The sequence below is a fragment of the Aythya fuligula genome, chromosome 8 (genome assembly GCF_009819795.1).
Source record: "Aythya fuligula isolate bAytFul2 chromosome 8, bAytFul2.pri, whole genome shotgun sequence".
Taxonomy (NCBI): Eukaryota; Metazoa; Chordata; class Aves; order Anseriformes; family Anatidae; genus Aythya; species Aythya fuligula.
Window position 1 is genome coordinate 4,476,342 of NC_045566.1, and position 23,425 is coordinate 4,499,766.

Consider the following 23,425-nt stretch of genomic DNA (forward strand, 5'->3'; position numbering starts at 1 on the left):
TTGTCAATGGGCATCTTTCATGTGAAAGGCAATTTCAAGGGGATGAGATTCTATCTAACAGAAGTACTTCAAGTACATTTTTATACTTGCTCACACACAGTATTTATTTCATAGCTATCTATGCAGAAGATGGATGTGAAAGATACAATTACTGAAAATCCCTCTACTTGCTTGTGTCATGTAATTTTTTTCGGCTCAAAGAAAGGTTTCAAATGGTTGTCCTGTAAACAAAAATGCTAAAAATGATCTTGTGGTTATTTGTAAAAGCAGTTTTGTCTATTCTTCAATTTCATGTTGCTGGAAAGGATTTCATAGTGTATGTGCAAGTGTTTCTTTATATTTGATAACCCACAAGCAGTGTGACGATTACCAATTTTTGTGGGATCAATTTCAGCAAAGAGATAATAATAGATTTTGGTTACTAATGGCTTGTAAATTTAAAATAATTCATCAAAAGTCAAAAATACAAATCCAATATCTCTATGGCTTTTCAGTACATGTTTAATTGGATGCTGAGAAACCAACAAATGTATTTACAGAATAAAAAGGTCTCATAAAGAGAAAATTGGCCGAAAGAACTTAATCTTTTAATCCATGTCTATGGTGACTTAGAAAATGTGAGGCTGTGATGTTTCAAGAGTGATTTTGTTTACTCTGTTATATTGATATGAAATTATATTGATCATATTAACTTCTGTGTTTAAAATGTTCTCCCTCCTGGCTGTTGATATATGTAATGTCTTTCCTTTTTTAATTTTCTGTTCTTCACATTAAGGGATGAAAATAGGGCAACGTCTATTCCAGTTCAACTGTCTAGAGACACTTCTGTGTGGATTTTGCGTGCCTTCCAGAATAATAATAGTAACCAGCTTGCCACCAGATCTGTAAGGGCAAGATACTATCTAATTATTAACTGCGTGCTCCTTCGGAGTTTCTCAGTGTGCTTTCCCAACATTGACTCACCAAAGCTTATAGTGTGCAAACACTCCCATACCTGACAGAATAACGGAGATACAAGTCAGTAAGAAAGGAGCTTGGTTTTTAGGTACTTAAGGCATGCTAATTTTGGTAACTTTAACCACTTTTCAAAGTTAAACCTTACTGTATTTTCCCGGGGTCCTTTGCAGTGAGGAATACAGCCTAGATCTTCCATGGGGACTTTATTTATAATTTCCTACCCTCCCTTCGTGCAATGGAAGAAAAATGCACTGCTGCAGGAGCGTAACTAGAAAGTTATGGCCTGCAAGCTGGTTGTCAGAAGGAGGGCTGTTTCTAAGCTGCCCAAGTATGAAAAAAAAAAAAAAAGGGTATGAATTGAAAACGTGACATTCTCCTCTGTTTCCTCAGAAAAAGGTTTTATAGTGACATAAGTAATACATATTTCTGTACTATCGGAAGGTGTTAGACGTGCTGGTTCCTAATCAGTATTTTGCTGCATGCACATCCAATACTGCAGATGTTTTCCCTGTGAACTTATTCTATAACCCTGTGCTACTCTGCATTCTGTAATTGTACTGATCCGTAGTGTATTGTGTTTTTTTTCCCAGCTGACCTTTGCTTTTCACTGACATTTGCAAAATGTGACTAAATGAAACTAGACTAAATAATGTTAACAGCAAAATCTTTTTGCCTCTCTTCTATTACAAAAAAAAAAAAAAAAATCTATTTACTGAAACTGCAGAATGGGAGGAAAAACGCAAAAGTTCAGATATTTGCTATTACTACACTACATCCAAACGCAATTAAAAGCATTGACCACTTGCTTATTTTTATGTGCTGATTTACACAAATCTATTCTAAGTAATGAAGGGCCCAGCTGGTACAAATCGTTACCAAATGCCTTTCATAGCCACCTTTAGCTGGAGAACATTTGTTCTATTTTAACTGAGAACAAATTGTTTCAAATCCTGCCGGAGCCTCTCCAAAGTATCGAACACGAGTTTATCAACTGTTTGGAAAGGAGAAATTAATTTACACGCTTCTCTGCTGCCAGATGTGGGCTCTGACAGGTTGTGGTACAACAGATCCCAGTTTCTCAGTGCGGTCCCCCCAGCTTTTGGGTGGAGGGGACATTTCCTTGCTGGGTAAAGCAACCTTGGCAGCAAAAGCTGCTCAACAACCTATTTATTAGTATCTGTACTCCTCCCCTGCTGTTATATTAATATAATGAATTGTTCACAGGTGCTTCAAATGAGGTTTAGATGATCACTGGGAGCTTTGTTACTCAAACAAGCCAAATTGAATGGAGCAGATGCAGTAGCAACAGTCCCCTAGCAAAAGTACGAAGTGTGACTTAATGAAGGTCATTTTGCACATTTTGGCCTTGATGACCCTAAGAACAATAAGACTGTCATTATTTCACTGTTTCGAGACAGAAAGGTGATTGCATCCTGCCCACTTGCCTTGTGTTTTTTTTAGATGTCTTTATTACATCATTGGGAGCCCTTAATTGCATTTAATCCCACTCCCTTTTAGCTGAAATGAGATAGTTCCCAAAAGATTGTTGTTAAACTGTGATCTAAGTCATGTTTGAGCTTTAATGTTCTTTTGTGTGGGGATGTTTAAAACACAGTGAGCACTCAAACATTAGCCTAGGTGAATGTGTAGTCAAATGGCCATTCTCCTCTGGAAATGCAGGCCATGTAAAAGCGAGGAGTTAGAGGTCGTGCCAGATGTCTGGCCCGGGTGCTCCCTAAGGCTGATATTTGCACCGTCCAAAACTTGCGTTTTTCTTCTCTTCCCTTGCTTTGTAACAAACACAGAGAAACTAGCAAACTGCCATTATCCCAGAAAGGCCTGTGTATGCAATTAGCTTTGTGAATGCTGATTAACTGGCCTACAAGGTCTCTTCAAAGGCTCTGCGCAATGCGAAAGAGCTGCAGTCTCTGGAAGATGAGCTCTGTGTCATAGCTGAGTGCTTCTGAAGCGAAGGCATCGGACCAGCAGTTGGCAGAGGCCTGCGTCCTCCCTCCTGGCTGTGCCACAGATCTCACTGTGATTTGGGGGAAAGCTCGGTTATTCTCTGAGCCTCCTTTCCTTGTTATGGAAACGGGAATAAAGATGTTTTCTTACCAGCCTTTTCCTGTGTTTATGCATTTTTGAGATAAGACTCCTCTCTCGCTTTATGCCTTCCACTGTGCATCATAAAGGGATTCCAGTCTCAGCCAAAGGCTCTAGGGTCTATAATAATTGCAATAATGTGAAGGCTACTGTACCCGAGGAGCCACTTAACTCCCTTCTCCCCCAGATAGAAAAGAGAAGAGGCTCTTTTCCTTCCCCTTTTTTTTTTTTCAGATGTTTGAAGGGAATGCACCAGGGTCATAATGGGCATCGCTTGACTATCTACATGCCAAACTCTCTAATGCGTACGTTTGATAGGTCAGTGACAGATATCACCGAGGAGAGAGGACAGCGTTTTAACCTTGAGTACACATTGCAGGAGAAAATTACACAGAAGAGCCGTGCACAACTCCTGTGCAATGAGCCGGAGAAAAGGATCTTCATTGGACTTTCATCGAGAGAGGGCTTTGGAAGGCGCTGCCAAATGCTGTCGTTGTGTGAGAGGGGGGGTACACTGTGCACACCGGCTGCAAGTGGGCAGTGATGGAAGCGCCACCAGGACACCATTCCTGCCTGGAAATGTTATCCCTGAGAGTTGAAATAACGCTGTACAGTATGGGCACAATGTTCTTTGCTCTTCCCAGCAGAGCCATAATTTTGTTCTTTCTCCAGCCGTTACTTCCTCGCCTCCTTCTTTGCTCCAGCAAATAGTGCATTCATGGAGTTCCAGATTAGTCATATCCTAACCCTTGGGTGGGTTTTAGTGTGAAAGACATGTATTTGGATGATTTTCTGCTTATGTGTCACTAGACTTTCATAAACAAAGTTTACACCGGACTCCTGGGGTAGGTGTTCCTTTCATGCTTATTGGACTTTATGGCAGAGTCCATAAAGTGGAGCACAGAGGTTATTGTTGAACTTCAACCATGAAAACTGCTATTATTTGGTGTGTCTGTGACATCTGTTGTATCCTGTTGTGCAGGTGATGAGAGGTAGATTTTGTTTCATTTTGAAATCTGTTGGTGAGTTTGAATAGTGTCTGAAATGGTTGATGGTTCATCAAAGCACGTACAAAACACTTGCTTCCCGAGCTCAATGCAAAATCGTCTTCTAAAGGTGTAGCAAATTAGTGTTCTGTAGAGAGAGGGATTCAGTTTCCAGGCTATCTTAGAGGCCAAGCATTAAGTAGCTGTGTCAGCTGTGTGGGTAACCTTCCCCTTGCATTAGAAAAAGGAAGATGTTTATAGGATAGACCAAGTGGGGAAGGCAGATTTATGGCTACCTTGGTACAAATGTTAGCAAATTCTTATTTTGTTTACTGGCACTGTTTAATTTTGGTGGATTTTCTCATGAGTTTAACTTTCTCTGATCCAAGTCATCCTGGTGTCCTGGTGGGCAGTGACACAGCACACAGATACAGGCAGGGCTGCGCAGGGCTGGAGCACACCTAACTGCAGATCTGAAGGTAGCAGAAGGGCATCAGGCCGGGGAAGCTGTACACTTCCATTTTCTCATCCATTATGCACCCTTGCATATGTGTTCCTGCTCATGCTGTGAATTTTGCGGCGCTCTTTCTTCCTCATCAACAGGCCAGATGGATCTAGTCTTGCTTACCACCCACTCCTGAGCTGTAGTATTTATTGACATTTGTCAGTCCCAAACACTTACATTGCAGCAGACAGTAGCTGTTCAGTTGAATGCTATAGATCTTTGGTAATCCATTATCTATTTAATCAAATTTGGAAAGATTCTATTCCTTGCTAAAGACCATGTCTATGATGCCTTTGACGTCCAGAGTTAGCGTGCTTACAGGTTCAAAAGCCTTGTTTGTTAAACAACATGGATTTTTCCTTGCTCTGAGATCTGACATACATCTTGCTGCTTTTGTTGAAATCCGTTTTTATGCTGAGGAAATAAACTCCACTTTAAAGGAAGACATACTTTGGCAGATGTTAATGAGAAATGAAGGAATCAGAAGGGACTGGGTTATTCAGCTTAACAATAACTTGGGTTTCTTTTCAGTCTGTTTATTACTGATTCAACGTAACTTCTCTGGATACTGACGCTGCTGTTTCTGTGACTTTTCCTAGAGGTAGGCAGATTCAAAGCTTTGATGCACAATGTATGTGGAAGTAAGCCTTCCTAAAGTTGCAATAGTGCCTGCTTAGCATCTAGAACTGGAATTTGATCCTCAGATTGGGTTGACACGGTGGGGGCGCCGGATGTGCTGATGTGCTGAGTGTTACTCTGATCTGGAGATGTACCACCTCAGTAGAAAATCTGAATTGCTATGGAAATGCCAGATAAACCACGAATGTGGAAAACTGTCATCTCTTCTCTCTGTGTATGTTGCACAGTCTCAAACTGAGCCTTAAGCATATGACAGCCATCAGTCTTTTAAAAATCCAGGTTGTTAATGATCTTCGAAAATGTCATGTTTCTGTAGCAGTGGGTGAAGCCTTCAAAACTGGGTTGTGTAGGTTCTGTCTTGGTTCTGTCATAACTTCCTATTGACTGTAAATAAGAAAACGAAGAAGAAAAAGTGACGTAGACATTTAGGAACCTAAACTGTGCCACCGAACAGTTTTCTTGTATCAATAAATAACGTGCATTTGAGGTGTTTTGTTAAACCTCTGTGGCTTTTCTCAAGCTAATGTAATAATCTCTTTCAAGTGAATGATTGTATTTTCAGGTAAACTGCAAAACCCCTTTAGAAATGAAGCCCTGATCTAGTTGACATCTATAAATTTATAACAAAATAAAAGTACTTCAAATATCCTTCATTCAAATTGTGATTTCAAGAGTTATATTATTGGATTGAGTTGCTAAGCTGGTACTTGCAATTTACATTTCTACCTGGAAAGCTTGAAGAGGAAAAGAATATAAATACCAAACGCCAGAAAGAAGTGATTTGTCAAGTGTTGAAATATACTACAGAAACATCAGCTTAGGCAAATATGTTTGGATGAACCACAGCATGCTGTCCACAGCTGAGGTGCCCCCAGACCTCTTGCAAACCTTCACTGTGCAGAGTGGCTGGGGATTGGGAGCTCCAGTGTCCAGCCTCACTGCTGGACCATGAGAAAAATGACATCCCAGGGGCTAGTACATAACTCCTTGGTGTGTTGTAGGGTACCAGGAGCCCAGAGATCTTATATTTGAACTTGAGGCTGACTGCAGGGCCACGTGCATGGAGTCCTGGGTTTCTAAGCGAAGCAGCCACACTTCTTTTAGGTGCTCGGTCCTTGGCACAACCTGCTCCACAACCTGCAGCACCCGTGGGGTTTGAGGGTGATCCCATAGAGCAGCTCCACTGCTGCTCGTCACAAAGGAGCCGTGGCAAAGCAGTGAGTAATCAGCTGCTGAAGGAGTGTATCTGGGCTTGGAAGTGCTGACGCTAATTCTGAAGAGGCAAAAGGCTTTGATTTGAATCGTAATGAGACACTATCAGGAAAGGTTGGTAATATAGACAGAAAAGGCAAAGAAATGTAGAAATGTACCAGATACCATTTAAATAATAAATTGTTAAATCTGTAATTTTTAAAAGGAGAATGATTAAGAATTGATTTCATAGTTTAAAAAATAGCTTGATGTAGTAGTGGGCTCAACTAACTTGGAAATGGGCTGAGCAGGTTTCAAAGAAAATTGTTAGGAATCTTTTCCTGGAGCCTACCAGAAATAACACATTAACTCTAAATGCCTTGTTCAGCTATCACACATAATACCATGCTGAGGACATTTTTCAGGATGAGTCTGAGGTTAAGAAACACACCTATTGAATAACTAGTGCCACTTACTTCAGCACTCGAGTTTTCCTCAGAGGTCTTCCATCCAATTACTGACCAGATCCAGTGATATTTAACTTATCAGATCTGACAAGAGCTGAACCCAAGGTAGAATGACTGCTTAAACATTTATTTGTGTCAATGACACGTTTAAAACTCTCTGCTCTGTCTAAATATTTAAAGGAAAATATAAAGAGGAAAATGTAATGTGACATAAGAGGAAATGAAAAACCACCTTACTTGTTGAGGACATTCACTACACACAATTGCTGTCTTGTGAATAGCTGTTATTTTGGCAGAAATTGAGGGGAACGCAATCCTAAGTATCATGTTTGTCTGTCTCTTTTTAACAAAAAAAAAATGCTTTTTACAATGGCAAGCAGATCTTTTGCTGTCAAAATCACAGAACGTGACAACAGCCAAGATCTTTATGAACCTCAAAGACTGAAGTCTTTGTAAAGCTTACGTCTAAAAATAATAATAATAAAAAAGATGAAGATAAATGCATGCTTAGGAAAAAGAAGTTTCAGTATTGTCCCAGTTCAGAGAATTTAAGTGTGTTGACTGGTTGTTAGAATAGATTACACCTTAAGAACAGGCTGCAATAAGCTTTCTTGTTGGGGAAGCGCAGAGTGCAAGCTGTGTAGCTGTGTGGACGGAGTGAGGAGTGAAGGGAATCTTCCACAGCTTGGAAAACAGGAACTGCTGAATGTTAGGACCAAGATGTTACGAGAACTAACTAATGGGCTGCATAGTTTTGACGTGAAAATTGGGCAAAGTAATGCTTAGTATTCAACACTGTGTTAGTCTTTAGAAAGCCTTTTAATAATTACCTGATGTATGCAGTCAGATGTTCATGTAAGCAAATGTGTTCAGCTGGGAATACAGAGGCCTGATTTGGTTGTTTTTAACCTGTGTGAGGCATTTTAACACACTTTCATCACAGGGCCCTTAGGGACATCCAGATCAAGCTGTGGTGGGGATCTCAGCAGCATGTTGAGGATCCTTTCCACGCTCCTTTCCTGTAGGAACGAATGTCAGGGAGGGGGAAGCTGCAGACGTGAACTGGCAGGCACCCAAGGCTCTCTCTGATGCAGAATGCAATCGCCACTAAGTGATGTGCACGGGCTCCTTGCGCCTCTACAGAAAATGGAAATCTTTACAAGATTTGGATCACAACTGCTAAAAGTTTACTTGGGGGAAAGATCTAAGGAATTAGTTAAATTGTTCACTTCATGCTTTCCATTTTGTACATGGATTTCAATTTGTATAAAGCAAAAATGAAGTTTAAGTATTGCAACAAAATGTACAGAACGACACAAAGGGGAAAAATTCCTAGTGGAGAGATTCACGCTAAATCTTCAACTCTCCTTTTACTCACTAATTCAGAATGAAGCCAAATTTCAAAATTCTTTTTAAAGCAGATCTGTATTTTTCACATGCAGATGGATATTCCATAGGAGGTATAGATTTTCTGTAGTAGATATCCTTTACTGTCAGTTTACGTCTTAAATTATCGTTAGCACTTTCCAAAGTAATACAGAACACGTGGGCTCTTGGTATATGAAGGATGCTGGAAATTCTCGTCATCCCTGAACTTTTGCTAGAGAGGAGATTGAATTCGGAGGTTTCTGTGTGTGGATCATCAGTGATGTCTGGAGGGGATGACAGAACAATGGAAACTCAGAATGCGTGCGTATATCGTGTTCTTAGCAACGCGCTCTCTGTTGGAATCTGACACAATGTTTGCAAAAGCAAACCTATTCTAAATTAGTTTGCAGTTAATTGGCTGTGAAGGGAAATGCACCTTGCCAAAGAGGGTTTGAAATATGAAGCAGTTTGGATCTGTGAAGAAGTTGATCTCTGTACTTGAAGAATCACGAGCTCTTTCATGGGCATCTGGGAAATAATATGGTCATAATCTGCAGTGCCTTTGAGAATTCCATTATTTGGCAAAAGGGGCATCCACTTGCTACCATTTGCTTGAAGACTGATTTTAGAGGGGCAGTCTTAGCCTGTATGTTGGGGCTGTTCCTTTGCTGTTGGGAGAAGAGGTTTCATTATGGCGATTTCAGTAATATATTTTTTGTATATGTCGTGGAGAAAGACAAGAACCAGAAGACCATATAATGTAAAGATCTTTTTTCCATTTTTCCTCCTGGGACTCGAGATGAAATGAAGGGTCCCACCCACAGCAATGGTTGAAGTCCATGTAGTGTTGAATGTTCTTGCATGTCTCTTTGGTCTTTCCAAGCATAAGTGGAGAAAGTCTCACTGCAGACCTGTGAAATAGGTGTGGTAGAGGTGGACACAGAAAAAGCATAGGTCGACTTATCCAGGGTCACACAACTAGTCAGTGAAAGAGCTGGGATTTGAACCACATTCCTGAATCCTTTTTGTGCATCTAACTACGTGAACATACAAGGTTTTTTGAGGTTTATGAAAGGAGGAGTTCCTTCAGTGACCGACCTGTAACACAGGAGGAACATGCACTGCTCCATCTTCAGAAACCAGTAGTGAGAGGCTGGATCTTTCAAGATGTAAATTGCATTTTCATTATGTTCCCATGCTGGCTTTTAACAGATGCCTGTGACTTTTCAGGATAATACATCTGTTTCATTAGATTGCACTGTATAGTAAAGAATTACCATAACCTCTGAAATGCCACTGCCAGCAGATTGAGGGCTTCTAATTTTCTGTGAAGCACTGCCTTTTTTCTCCATAGACCTTTCAGAAGGACAAGAGCAACATACTCTCTTCAGCCACCCATTAGCCAAGCAGGTATCTTTAAGAAAATAGCTCTAACGGGAGTTCTTTAGTGGAATCAGAGAGCAGAAATGGAGAATTATGTTTCTTTCCATTTGAGAAAATAGAAGATGAATGCCAAATCACAACTAATTCCTCTGCTACATGGCTAAGGAACTATCTGTGTGGCTACAGTGGTAAGAGGGGCTACGATACCTACTGATAATCCAGCAGGTATTATCTCCAGTCGGTCCCTAATTGCCTTAGAGGAACTTATTACACTGGAGCCAGTATTGTGTCAGGAACGATTCACACAGAGCATCTCCAGAGTGATCAAGATGATCCTGCTGTGGGCTACAGGATGTACCAGCAAATTCCAAGAGTGGCTTTGTGAGTAAGCTGACATTTTGAAAATTCAATTGGCACAGGATGGTCTGCGCATTGTTCTGCATCTTAGGGAAATGCAGAAATAATGACTGATTCTCTTGTCAGATATTTCAGTACCCAGTGCAAGAATTGCACTTTGTGAAGTGTGAAATGTAACAGATACCTTTCATTCCTAGATTCTTTGAAAACATAACCTAAAGATCCTTGTCTAACATATCTCAAAATTTCTCTGCAATATTATTTGTTAGCCCTTGGTAATCACCACAACTCAAGATACATGAATTAGTTTAGGAAAATAGCACCTGTTTTCCATCTCAGAGAACGTCCAATTCTCATTAATACTAATGGTTGTTACACACATGCACTGACAATAACCTTACAGGTTTTATGGCCTAGTGATTTACCAATTATGCAGGCTGATACTAGTTTTATGGTGTGGATGCTATCTTAACCTTTCACATGATAAACACACAGGCTTGCAGCTGGACAAAACACAGTGGATTAAATAAAAGAAAACTTTATTCTTGCCCAGCAGAATGCTAAGAGTTTGCACCAGCAGAGCAAATTTTAGGAAGGGAACCTCTGGAGACCCATCTTTCAGCAAATGTTCTTTATTTGTCTGCTCTGGGAGGAAACAAGCTCCATCCTTGGCTCCATAACTCCATCAGAGTTACTTGATGCTGATTAACTTACACAGGAGATGAAAGCAGGAAGGTATTTGAGTACCGTTCTCCTAGGGAGTCAGATAACATGGTTAGGAAGTTCTCTTGTGAATTCCGTCCACGAGGTAAGTGTTCTTCCTTGGTGCAAGGTGGTTTACAGGCAACTGCAGATCTCATTGGGAATTGGGTAATAAAACAAATTACTTAAAAGCCAGGTGTGTAGGTATTGATAGTGGGTATTTTAGGGCTATTTTGAGCTAATTCTTTCAATAGTGTACACAGTGCTCTTGGTTGTAGTATTAAACTCATCTTTACCTCAGCTAACGTACCAGAACATTATATAGCTTATGATCACTGCTCTAGTTGCTCAATTCTAATCAAGAACTATGAAGGTGATACTACTTTCCCTTCAGTTATTTTGGTAGGTGCTAAGGGACCAAGTGCTGCAGAGGAAAACTACACAACGCATTGGAAAATAGCTTAGAGAACCACTTTCTTAGGTTCCTACCTTTAACTTTTGCAGATAGTCAGTAGTTACAGAAAATAACGTCTTTGGTCTAAAGTTGGGGGTTTATCACTTCATCTGTGATGGTATAGTACACTATCAGAGAGGAGAATACAGAAGTGCTGAGTTTAAATAAGCTTCACAGGTGAGGACAAAAGAAGACTATGCAGACCTACCAAATTTCTTGCTCCTTTACCTCTTGGTCTTGTATTTTGGTAGAGAGGAAGAACTCTGACCATAGAGATGTTCTCATGTGAGAATCTATATGGCAAAATTATGGCCCAAAAATATTTTATGTGAAAGCAAAGCAGGTTGCTTATGGCAACTCCTGCATAATGAAGGAACACAATGAAGAACTGCAGTTCATATTACTCTTCAGGTCTGTTCTATTTTCATAGGTGGTGTTTTTTGTTGTTGTGTGTTGTTTTTTTTTTTAAGTAGGAAATTGCATAGTATAATTACAAGTTCATTTGCATTCATATTACAAGCTGTGAGCTAGTACATACTTTTAGATTTAAAAAATACTGTTAGCAAGTGTGACTTGCATCCATAAATTTCAGAAATGGGAATGGAGTTTACACTTAGTGAAAGTTCCTTCTCTTGTTAGCCAACAACCAGCACCCTTCCTGTAAAAAGTGGGACTTTGGGGAGGTCAGCAACGGGGTAAATGCAACTTCATTTTACAGTGTAATGGGCAAGGACATAGAGCAGTTCAATATGCCTTTTGAGAACCGAGGATCACAAACATTTTATTGGACTTAATACTTATAGTCAAGCATAGCCAAATGTCATCTAGAGGATACTGTTTTTTCCTAATGGAAAGGTGTCTTCTATTGCATTTTTGTTTCTTCAGGCTTGTCATCTTGAGATGATAAAATCCTTTCCAATGGGAAATATTACTGCAATTAAGTTTACTACTAGGAGTTACAATTTTTTATCCATATTAGAATAAATGGGTTCAATTGATAATCCCGCCTTCCATTTCTGTAATAAATGGAATTGAAGAAAACAGTTCTATAGCAGGTCTTCATTCCACCAACTGCTTCTATAAATGTGGTATGACTTTTGAAATGCGTTTTTGTTACGTCGTAAAGGTTATTAGATGACTATATCTTTTATGCTTAGTACCTAATGTGCTATGCAAAGAATAATTGAGGAAGGTGAATCGGAAAATATCTGAGAGCGTTATCAGATCTCCACATGCACTTCCAATCGATCTGTTTGCCCAGCCGCTGTTGGATGGGTGCTCTCTGCCCTCCTGCCTGTCGGGTGGAGGGAAAATAACCCATCAACATCTTTCTGCCTCATGAGCATCTTGGCGATCGCTCCTTGACTGCTGTCTCAAGGAGCACAGGGCAGCAGCTGGGTTTTGGTGTGCCCAGTGCTGCATCTCGCTCCTGATTTCTGACCAGCCAGTGCCCCATGCTGGGGCCCTCTTCCCAGTCAGCTGGAGGAGGCACCATCACGCAGGTGAATTGCATCTATCTGACGGCCACGAAATGCTTTTACTTCAGTAATTTCCCTCAGCGAGAGCCCAGCTGCTTTTATGCCTTGATTGGAGGTAACACTAGTGAAATTGCAATAACCTCACGAATGTACTTCTCTTCTGTATGTAAATCCTTTCAGGAAGTGCATGACAGCCTCCGTTTTCTATGGGTCTCCGTTTGTAAAGAAGCTGTTATCACAGAATAAGTTTAATGGGTCGTGAATTTTGTGTTGAAAGGAGAGTCTCTCCATGACTTCTGATCCGCCTGCAATAGACCTACTGGCTCGGCAGCAAGTGCATTAGGCTAAATATGCTTCCTCCATTGACTCTGAAGGTAACAGCCCTAAATGCCTCATTAAATTTTCACGGGTGACTGAGAGAAGCCATGAGAAAAACACCACGATAGCAGCGGGGGCGACGGCGGCTGCGCCCCCCCCCCCAGTGCCTCAGGAGCCCCACGGGGGCCGTGGGCCACCACCCCGCCTCGGGGGGCAATGGGGGCAGCGTGGGGCAGCCCAGCCTTGGGGCTGTGGAATTAGGGAGAGCCGAGGAAGGGTTGGGAGACCCGAGGAAGGGCTGGGAGACCGCGTTGGTGGCTTTGTGGCCGGGTTTCACGCGTGGGCAGGGAGCAGACTGACAGAGACCGACTGACAGACCGGGGCGGGCGGCGTGTAGGGGGCGAGCTCCCCGCTCCTGCCGTCCCCCTTCTCCCTGCCCACCAACAGCGCCGAGACCCCCAGCCTTAGGAAAGGAGGGGAAAGAGGAGAAGGAGGAGGAGGAGACCGACCCTCATCAGCAGCTTGCCTCCACCACACGCCTCCCCTTCTCCCCTCCCTCTGGCCTCAGCGCCGCGCTGGCGGGGGCCGGCGAGGGCAGGCGACGCGGGAAGGCGGCTCTCAGCATGGACGAGCCATGTGTATCCTAAGGAATAACAGCAGCTGCTGCGCCCACGATGGGGAGCAGAGGAACGCCAGGAGGAGAGGGCTCGCTGGGGCAGGTGAGGGCGCCGCGTCCCTTCTCCCCTCAGCGCTCGGGGGGCGAGCGGGGTGCCCGCTGCCGGGGAGCCCCTCGCCGGCTGCCGAGGTGCATGGGGATGGGAGAGGGGGTCTCCGGAGGAAGTTTTTATTATTATTGTTATTAATTTTTGACCGTTCTCGCCGCGCCGAGGAGGGGAAGGGGCTGGAATCTCCCTCAAGTCGCGGCAACTTGCCGGCTTGCTTCCCCCCCCTCCTCCTCCCCTTTCAGCCGAGTCTCGGGGGCAGAAGCAGCCTCTCGCAGCTGAGCCCGGACTCTCCATCCCCTGGAGGGTGAAATACGGAGAAAAAAAAAAAAAAAGGAGATAAAATTTTAAAAAATAAGATATTCCTGGGGCTGCTCCGCGGGTTGCTGCGGGCTGGGCGCGCTGCCTCAGCCTTGAGCCGCTGCCGCCCCCCAGCTGGGGAGCGCCGCCCGCGGCTCCGGTGCCGCTGTGCCCCGCTCGTCCCGGGGGTCTCCCCCTCGTTCCCCGGCTCCCACAGGCTGTCAGGACCGGTGGGCAGCCCGGACAGGGCTATGCTGGGTTATGCCGGGCTATGCTGGGCTGTGCCGGGCAGCTCCGCGCTGCCTCCTTCCCTGTGAGGGAGCAGCCGGGGCGGGAGACGCCGCGCTGAGGAGCGGCGGGGAAATGGCGCCGGGAGCCGCGGGGCCGGGCTCGCCCTGACGAGCCGGGGGGCGCCTCGCTGAGGGGAGAGACCCTGCCCGGGGGGCCCGGCTGGCGGCGGAGTGCTCAAAAATGCTGCTGGGGAGCCAGCGAGGAGCGAGCCGGGGGTGTTTGCCCCCGAGAAGGGGGGCTGGGAGCCGCCTCTGCCCGGCCCCGGGGGCTCCCGGTGGTCCCCTGAGGTGCCCGGGGCTGGGGGCTGCGGGCAGCGCTCACCCGAGCAGCACCCAAAAAAGCTCAGCCCTAAATCGCAGCCTCCCAAAGCCTGCAGGCGAACAGGCAGCCTCTGGCTCCATCGCCAACTTCGGCTTTCTTGAGCTCGCAAAGTTAATTTTTTTAGGTCTTTCCTCGAAGTAGTTTTAAAAGCGAAGTCCTTGGGATGCTTTGCCATTTGTCTAAATTCCGAACGCACGTCTGAAGCGTTTAATCATGTTTATTGTCTTCAGCCACTCAAACGGAATAAAAATTACTTATCGTTGATGAAGCTTGTCTTGCAAGCTGTTTCACAGTATGTTTCCGTTGCAAGACACGGCGCTGTGGTAAACTAGTGACAATCGTATTGTTTATTGTTCGCTCCTGCTCCGTCCCCACCCCCTGTGGTGCCGGTATCAGGCTGTTCCTTACCACTCGCCTCAAAAATCAAAACGGGAGCGGAAGTTTTCACCAGCTGGTTTGATATTTCCATTGGTGTCGGAGATTTGCATCTTTCATTTTTGCTCTGAAGGTAATTTTCATCAGTCATACCGAAGTCAGCTAATAAATATGAAAAGGAATGAAGGCACTAAGCTAAAATGCACTTTCCAACTCCTGAAGTGGAGTTGTAGGTGGAATTAATGCTGGATTCACAGTCATTGTTTATTGCTGAGCCCCTTTCATAACACCATCCCAAAGCACACAATTCCTGGCCCCCTTGTCATCGCCACTTTGTTTCATTACACACTTAAAACGCACTATTCACGTTGGTCTAGAAGTTCAGATTTATTGTTTGGAGTGCTTTGATACAGCTGCTGATCTTGGACTATACCTCATTGACGGTTTTGCTGCACTTTAACAGTATCTCAGCACAGTGATGGAGGACACCATCATGTTTTCTTGTAGGATTACCTTCGGGACTTCAGTGACTGCACACATCAGTGGTTTCATCTTAGGAGGATTGAAATTGATTTTCTTTTTTTTTTTTTTTTCCTCTTTCTTTTTTTTTTTAGTTCAGCTAGTGAAAGACCCTGTCTGTGTATGTCCTTTGACCCGTGGCCTCACATGATGAAGTGACACCAGCAGTGGAGGATGTTGACTTGAAGTAGCTGCTGCTAGGGCTTCAGAAGTAGAGGTACCAGAACAAACACACTGTTCTGGCGGTCAACCTGCTTTGTCCTGTGGGCAGGGCACTGTTTCCAACCATATGTTGGAAGACCCCTATATAAACATACCAAAGTAATTTTAAACCATGAGCCTTGTGGTTCTTTGTCAGTCCTACTGAAAGACCCTCTCTTGATGCAGAATGCAGGAAGGCTGACCTCCCCCTCTCATCCTCAGTTCTGACAGGCCTGTTTGCTTTTAAACACTCAGAATTTCAAATTTTGCAAGATGTTTGTATTGAATTTAAGAATAGCCAAGCTACTTGGTTAAATAGTGGTTAGGCGGGAGAACCTCTACTTTTACAGTTGTGTTTACATTTCAAAGTGATAGCAAATACCAGTAAAGAGGACCAAGATTTTCTAGACTTTATAGTTCAAATAAACTTTCCCTGTCAATATTTAGTCAAGGTCTTGATGGTTAAAGTTAACTGTGCAAGTCAATGTTTGGTCAAGGTAATGACTTGATTTTTACAAACACTACCCAGGCATTCTTGCAAAATTAATCAGTTTCTGGATCACAGTACATTTCATCAGCCAATTATTAGGAATAAAAATAGGCAATTACTTGCTCTCAGATGTCCTGTGCTAGTTGGTGTTATTTCAGCACTGCTTGCCACCAGCCCTTCTGTGGCCTCATTCATATACTGTTAGTTCTACCTTTAAAGCATGTATCTACACACTGGATTTTTTTGAGATAAAGTAAGTCTTATACTACCCTGTTTTTATAGGTGGGAAAATGAGGCATGGGTAGGCCAGGTGCTGGCTCTTAAAATGAGTTGTGAAGCCATGCAGCACAGCAGCAGCAACCTTTACATATTTAGATCCAAGTGAGTGTTTCAGGAGCCTGTGCTGGGCACCCAGTTCCTCATATAGCATGCGGGATGAGGCAGGCATTTCTGGTAATGCAATCATTGGATAAAATATGAAAACAGTTCTGGTGTCTGGGACAAAAGTGATGTAATTGAATATGTTGACATTGGTACTTACAGTGCGTGACTCAAGTGTGTTGTGACATGGGAAGGAGCTGGAGGACTCTACTGCAATTCTTCCTTTCTGGGGAAGAAACTGAGATCTTCATTATTGCAAGTTGTCACTTAAGTCTCTTCAACTGACACTAATATCACAGTCTGGACTTCAGTTGTGCCAGATTTTTTCTTTTTTTCTTCCTTTCTTTTTTTTTTTTTTTCTTTTTTCTTTTTATTAATTGAACCACTTGCAAATGCATTCCATGCAATTACATGGATATTAGAGTAGATATTCATTAGGATTTTACTAATCTAAACCTCAAGTGCTGTTCTGCAAATTTGCCAGCCTTTGTAAGGGAGTGCTTGACTTCATCAGTAGCAGTGTTTTATTATGAGTATTTTGATACAGTAGAATGAAAAGCATATATTCTAAACCAAGTAATTAATCAGATTTAAATATTTTCATTTTCGTACTTTGGCTTGACACATAGAGAAGCTGCAATCCGTACTTTGCACATAATAGTAGATTTTGCCCAGTCTAGCTCCAACGGAATTATATTTCATGGCCCTACTTTAAGAATTTAATCCACAAATCAATGCTCCGTTTCTATTTAAAGGCAGCAGAATTGTTCCTACTTAGGAAAAGTAAGTAACCCAGTAGTGTTGGTTAGAGAAAAGCTGGCATGTTATTGTGTGCCAAGTCATCTGTGTATCTAATCCTATTTTCAAGTGTTGCAGGTATAAGCAGGAATTGTTTGTTTTAACTGTGAAGTATGGAAACTTCCCATTCCTTTGTTGGAAAAAGCTTTTTATCATTTAAACACTGAGCATTGTAAGAACTTGTAAGGCATTGTAAGAACATTGTTAGAACAATTACAGTGAAAGTCTTCTCTATTGTCTTCTTATTTTTTGTGCACACCAATCCTGCAAGGATCTGGTGGCAGTGACCTTGCTGGTTGCAGTGGGGTCTGTGCAGTCTGTTTCAGATTTGCCCCAAGTTGCCATTTCGAAGCACCAGATCAGAGAGAGACCTCTCAGCTTCCCTCTCTTAATCTGTATGTGGCTTCTGGAGGTGTTGGGGTGAAGCTGGTACCTGGGATGACCAGCCATGTGCCGTGCAGGTGCTGTGAGCTGTCACGTCCCAGCTGTGGGGGAAGCAGCTACCAAGGAGCAGCTCTTCAAGCTCAACTGCGTGTCCTCACCGACCTGCCATGGAGCAGTGGGATGTCTGAAGGGCTACCTTGCATGTCCTCTTCTTGGATATGTGAAGTAGCTGGCACAGTTTCATGCTGGTACCTTAGAGGTGTGAAGATTTACTTAGGTCACTCGTGGGATCAGAAAGCATGGTGACCACAGCAAGCTTTAAAAAGCACAGGAGGAGTGCCCCAGACAAGGCTTGGGGCAGTTTCCAGTCTGAAATCCTTTGCTCTTTCTATGGATAGCACTTCTCCCCTCATTCTATTGCTGCTGGTTTAGTGAGGATCCAGAAATTATTACTTTTCTTCAAGGGATGTATAAGGTTAAAAACACCTAAGTACACAAAGGTACTCTCACAGTTCTTCCTATGTTGAATTTTGTGCATCTCCGTGTGAATGGCTGCATGTGCGTATATGCAAAGGTTTCTTAGCTGCTCTTTTTATTTCACAAAGGTTGCTCAAGTCTCCAGCTATTTTCAAGCAGCTGCACTGAGAACTTTTTTTTTTTCCCCCAGCAAATAGTGATTACTCTTGTGAGTAGAAGAATATCAGTTTCATGAGAGTCTTTGCAATTCCCCAAGCCTGAAGGCAAATGAATAGAAATTTAGTGGACCACCTAGTTCTTGACACAGAATTCTCCAAAGAGGAGTCTGACCTAATTTATATTGTATTGAATCAAATAATCCTATCATGCATGTGTGCTTGCCATTTTGTTTTTCTTTAGCAGGCATATTGCTGTCTTGCAAAATCTTCAGATTTAGATGTTAGGCAATGTCCCTGCGGTTTTAGGAGGTGCCTTTCTTCACTGAGTAGTTACTGGAAAATTACATTTAGAGGACAGTTGTGAGAAAGCAGGTAATCAAGACGTAATACTAAGGCTGCTGGAATTATTTGTAGCTGAATGTGGGTGTATCATTGTTTAGTGCTGAGGGTAATCAAGAGTCCTGCACTACCAAGTCTTCCCATTATTATTAAAAATGGAGCTGGAATCCGCCCAGAATGCATTTTGTAGCAAAAAGCAGGATAAATATCTTTGTCATCAGTGTGGCAGGGATATTGGTAGGTGTGCTTGCTGTGGGGGATTGCTGCATTTCTTCTTCGCAGAGCTGCTGCTAAGTGGTATTGAAAGTGTTTGTTGGATCCAGCGTGCTTTGACGTTAATTGGGAGCTGATTAACATCCAGGCACTGTAGTTGTGGCCTGCTAAAGCAATTCGTGATATTTAACATCCTTTTCTGATGTTACTCTCCAGGTAATCAGACCCATCAGTCTATCTGTGTTAGGTCCCAAGATACACTCTGCAGCTGAGAATCTCTCTAGCTGTATTCATGTTTTGGAAAAGAACTTCTTAAACCTGTACAGCTGTATTCTTGGAAAGCTTAAGAAAGCTGTGGATCTGCAGAAATTCAAGATCATAGCAACAGTTACATAAAAACTGTTCTTTGCTTTTAGACTGAGTCGGGATCCTGGCTGTAGGGCTCCTTTATGCTTATTCAGTATCTTTTAGGTTTTGCTTAAATCTCTTCTGACAAGAGTTGCTTTTCTGCTAAAAAGTGTCTCTCTGCTCTTTTTAAATGCAGAGTTTCAAACCTTTTGGCTTTCCAGTTAGAGATTTTTTAATTTTTTTTTTTTTTTATCCCCTCCACTTTTCATTTTGGGACAGCTGAGCATAAATGCTCCTTTAGAGTGGGTAAGTGATTAGCAAGTTAATAGGTTTGACAGGCACCAGATGACTCTTCTTGATTTAGGTCCCTGTAAAATAAGAAAGACCTTAATTCTTTTCCAGCTGTGGAACAAATTTTATAAGGTTACACTTGTCTTAGGCGCTGAGTGGTCTACACCAGAGAGAGAACAGCCTAATGCACCGTATGGTGTTCTTAGCCCATGTGCATGGTATCTGAAACCAAACAAGTTTCATAATGCGTATGAAGAATATCAGTTGGTTTAGTTTTCAAATAATGCTAACTAATTTGAAGTATTGAACTTTTCAATAAGCACAAGGAATTTCCAGTGGATTCTGCAGCGTTGTTATACTCAAGTCATGGAAGAATTTCTCTTTGAGTTGTATCTGATCACCTGGTGTCATAGCTGCTCACATACCAAATGCTGTTGGTTGAAAGTTGACTCACTAATGGGCAACATAAAGCACCTTCTTAAACACATGCCTGTCTTAGCCATGAATACAAAACATTTTGTAGATCAGTTGAAAGGTTTACGGGAGGTTATTGGAATTTCTAGCTTCACATTTAGATGCTGAGACTCTAAATGTGCCCATCTGAAAATCAGGAACTCAAATTATTGGGAGTCCAAATGATGCAGTAGACATTTCTAATCATCTTTTAACATAATGGTCTTCAAACCTACTAAAAAAGTTGGTTACTTAAAGAAGAGCAGGAATTGTATTGGACATTTCTCCACCTGGAGGATATTTTTTTGTAGTATGTAAAGTGATTTATAGGAAAAAGTGCACCTGATCTTCATTCAAAGAAGTTACATTTCTGCTCACAGTCACATGAGATGCAGCTCTTAATGCTGCAACAGCAAAGAGGAGTACTTCAACTTGCTTAAACTTTAGATTTATTCAGGAGCCTCGAGTAGCTCCTGAGATCAATCCCGAATGAAGAGATCCGAGCCGGCAGGAATCCGAAGCCGGCAGCGTGTCAGCGATTTGACAGCCGCTCCGTGACCTGTCAGTCCCCGCCTGGAGCCCGGCCATAACAGTTCAATCGGCTTCTGCTTTCTGCCGGATTAACGTGCAGTAGGGCGCTGGAATTCTCCCCTTGTTGAGCTCATACCTTCCCATGGGGAGACCATTTGCTCTTTGGTTGCTCTTAAAGCCATCAGTGATGGTCTGCTGGCACCCCGATAGCTTCCGCACCCGGGCATTGCTGCTATGGAGGGTTCAGGGCTGGGATTTCCAACTGAGCTACATGGTTAAGTCAAGCATAAAGATAATTATGGATTAAAAAATAAATAAATGCTTGTATGTAGTCCAGCTGATATTCATTGAATTGTACTACTATTCAGTTCATCAGCAGTCAATGCACTGAATGTTAATATTTCAATTTTCCCATTCATTCCTTTATGTAGCAAAATACACAGCGAAGCTGTTTTCTTACTGCCTTTTATGTCAGTTTTCTTCAAGCTTTGAGGCATATAGGCAAATTCAGACTTTCAATGGCAAGATTAGATGATCTGATAGGTGTTTTTTCACCATGACAAAGTATTTTCCATCCTCCCTACATTTTAAAATTTGGTCGGTGTGCCACAGTAGCGCTGGCAATAGCATTGGGAAGTGTTGAGGCCTCTGTCCTCGTTCTTAAAGCACCTGGTAGCTGATGGCAATGAAGACTTCCCTTTTTTAATTGCACTATGATTAATACAAAGCAAATCACCAGGAAGTGCTACTTCACACAGCGTGTTGGCAGTTTGCTCCTGTTTAAAAACAGTAAAATACAGTAAAATGTCTGTGAATTTAGTCAGGATTATTTTATGAATGGCTTTTTGTGGCTGCCGAAGCAATCGACTCTCAGATCATGGCTTCAGGACAGTCGTCCACCCATCGGTCCTGTGTGACAGTTTTCAGATATTTAGAGCCATTTTTCTTCCTTCAGAAAACAAGAGAAATAAAATGCTTGAGACGTCCTAGAAGGGATAACAAATTGAATTGACCACTTACTGTTCCCGGCACTCAGGTTTTATGAGCCTTACTTCCCTGGTGATCGAGCTATTCACAAGCACCGTGTGAGAGTTACAGCTGATGAAATTTGGTAAAGTTCTTTTAAATCGGAAGAACTACACTGATTTACATCAAATGAGGGCTTGTCTGCTGTTGCTATGTTACGTTTGTAGCAAATGCTAATTGATTTTGGTGCATACAGATCCTCAGAGAAAAGTGAGAATTGTTATTGAATGAATCCCACTGTGCCGAGCTTCAGTTTCTGGATTTTAGTGCAGGATGATCCTGGAGAGGACATGAAATCCTCTTTATGCTGGGAAACAACGCTGAGAAAAATAGCTCTGTCTCAGCTACAAAACAGTTGCGAGGGTTTGGCGTTCCCAGTTTTGGGGATGACAAAGAACAGCAAGGGGTTTTCATAAAGGAGCTCTCTGTGCTGCTCTGTTTCTGCGGCAGGACTGTCGATCCAGCACGCTGCCTGTGTGGTTGCCCCTGTTGGCTGTAACATTGCTCGTGTTTTGGTCATTTCCTAATACCTTCCCTTGGAGAAGGCAAGGGGATGGCAGAGTGGGGACTCTCCTTGGGATGGTTCAGTCACTCGCTGCTCGCTGTTGGAGAAGCCTCGTTTATTAGCTGAAACAAGATGGATGCTCAGTCCTCAGCACTAAAATTCAGGTGGAAAAGTCCCGTTCTCCATCCCTGAACTCCAGTTGCCTTGCCTTTTCCAGACACCAAAGGTCCAGAAGAGCAGATCCTGTTGCAGCCTTGCCAAGCCTGTGTGGAGAGCCCACTCCTTTTGTTCCTTCTGAGAATTTCCTTGGTTTGGAGGACGGGTTGGAGCTGGCCCCTGCTGTTGTGGGCGGTTGATTCGGCTCATCAGGCATTTAGGGGGAGCTTTTTGGCAGGGATGGGAGGTGGTACAGCACGGAGATGGGAAGTAGTCCAGGTGGATGTCACAACAAATGAGGTACAGTCGTTCGTTCAGTGGGCCCAGGAACGCGAGAAAAGCTGTCTTGATTAACGCAGCGTTGGGTTTCTTCTCTGTGGCTGGAAGCGTATGCATAATTTGCATGTAGAAGATAAGTAGAACACATATAACATCGTAATGTCTGTAGTGGGCAACCACCAGGACATGTGTCCTCCCAGCCCCCATTCTGATGGACTGCAGTGCATCATCACAGTTATTTCTGGATTTTGTGTAGAGAAGCACTGTTGCATTGAACGATGGCAAATGTATTTTGTTTTCAAGTGTGGACAAATATTTTCGTGGGAGAAACTAACACTGGATTTCCCCAAGATTGCCCAGGGTTTGATTTGTTAGGAGAAACAGGCATCAAGAAAGCTGCAGGAATGGTACTGCTCTCTGGGAAATCAGGGTATATGCTGTTCAGAAAACATTCAGAAGATCAGCATAGGATTACTGTTGTCTGTTCAGACAATTTTGGGGAAAAACAAACTGGAACACCAGTTGATCTCTGAGAATTTTGTCAAATTTCAGACACAAATGTTGCAGATGTTATAGAGAAGGAACAACTTCAATCCATCCACAATTCAATTCCATCACAACATGGGCTGAAGGACTTCTGTTGGACTGCATCTGTAGTGTTTTCATCTCACTGCATCAGCTAACAAGATAAATACATAGTGTGTGTGGTATGGCAAGCTGCAGAAAGTGGAGACAACGTTGTCCACCTACCTTGATGTCTCACCCAACAGCTGCAACTCTTGACAATTACAGCACTTTTATTACTCTTAGTAATTTACGCTTTTAGCAGAAGCCAAGCACAGGTTACAGAGGAGCACAGAGAACAAGGGATTTTTCATGCTGTGTCTAATATGTTGAGAACAGATGACTGCTTAGTAGAAGTACTTGCGTCATCCTAGCAAGTAGAAGAGTAAAGTTTG

General features: G+C 42.9%; 1 protein-coding gene across 9 annotated transcripts in view; it reads left to right on the forward strand.

Annotated features, from left to right (window-relative positions):
• DAB1 (DAB adaptor protein 1) overlaps window positions 1-23,425 on the forward strand; it is a 209,949-nt gene that overhangs the window by 53,641 nt on the left and 132,883 nt on the right. For 8 of the 9 annotated variants that reach the window (XR_004253525.1, XR_004253526.1, XM_032191971.1 and 5 more), the window contains exon 1: window positions 13,371-13,627. The exons of the other annotated variant lie outside the window; for it this stretch is intronic. The gene's annotated coding sequence lies outside the window, so the exon portion shown is untranslated. Of the gene's footprint in view, window positions 1-13,370; window positions 13,628-23,425 lie in introns of those variants that run through there. 9 annotated transcript variants of the gene reach the window in all.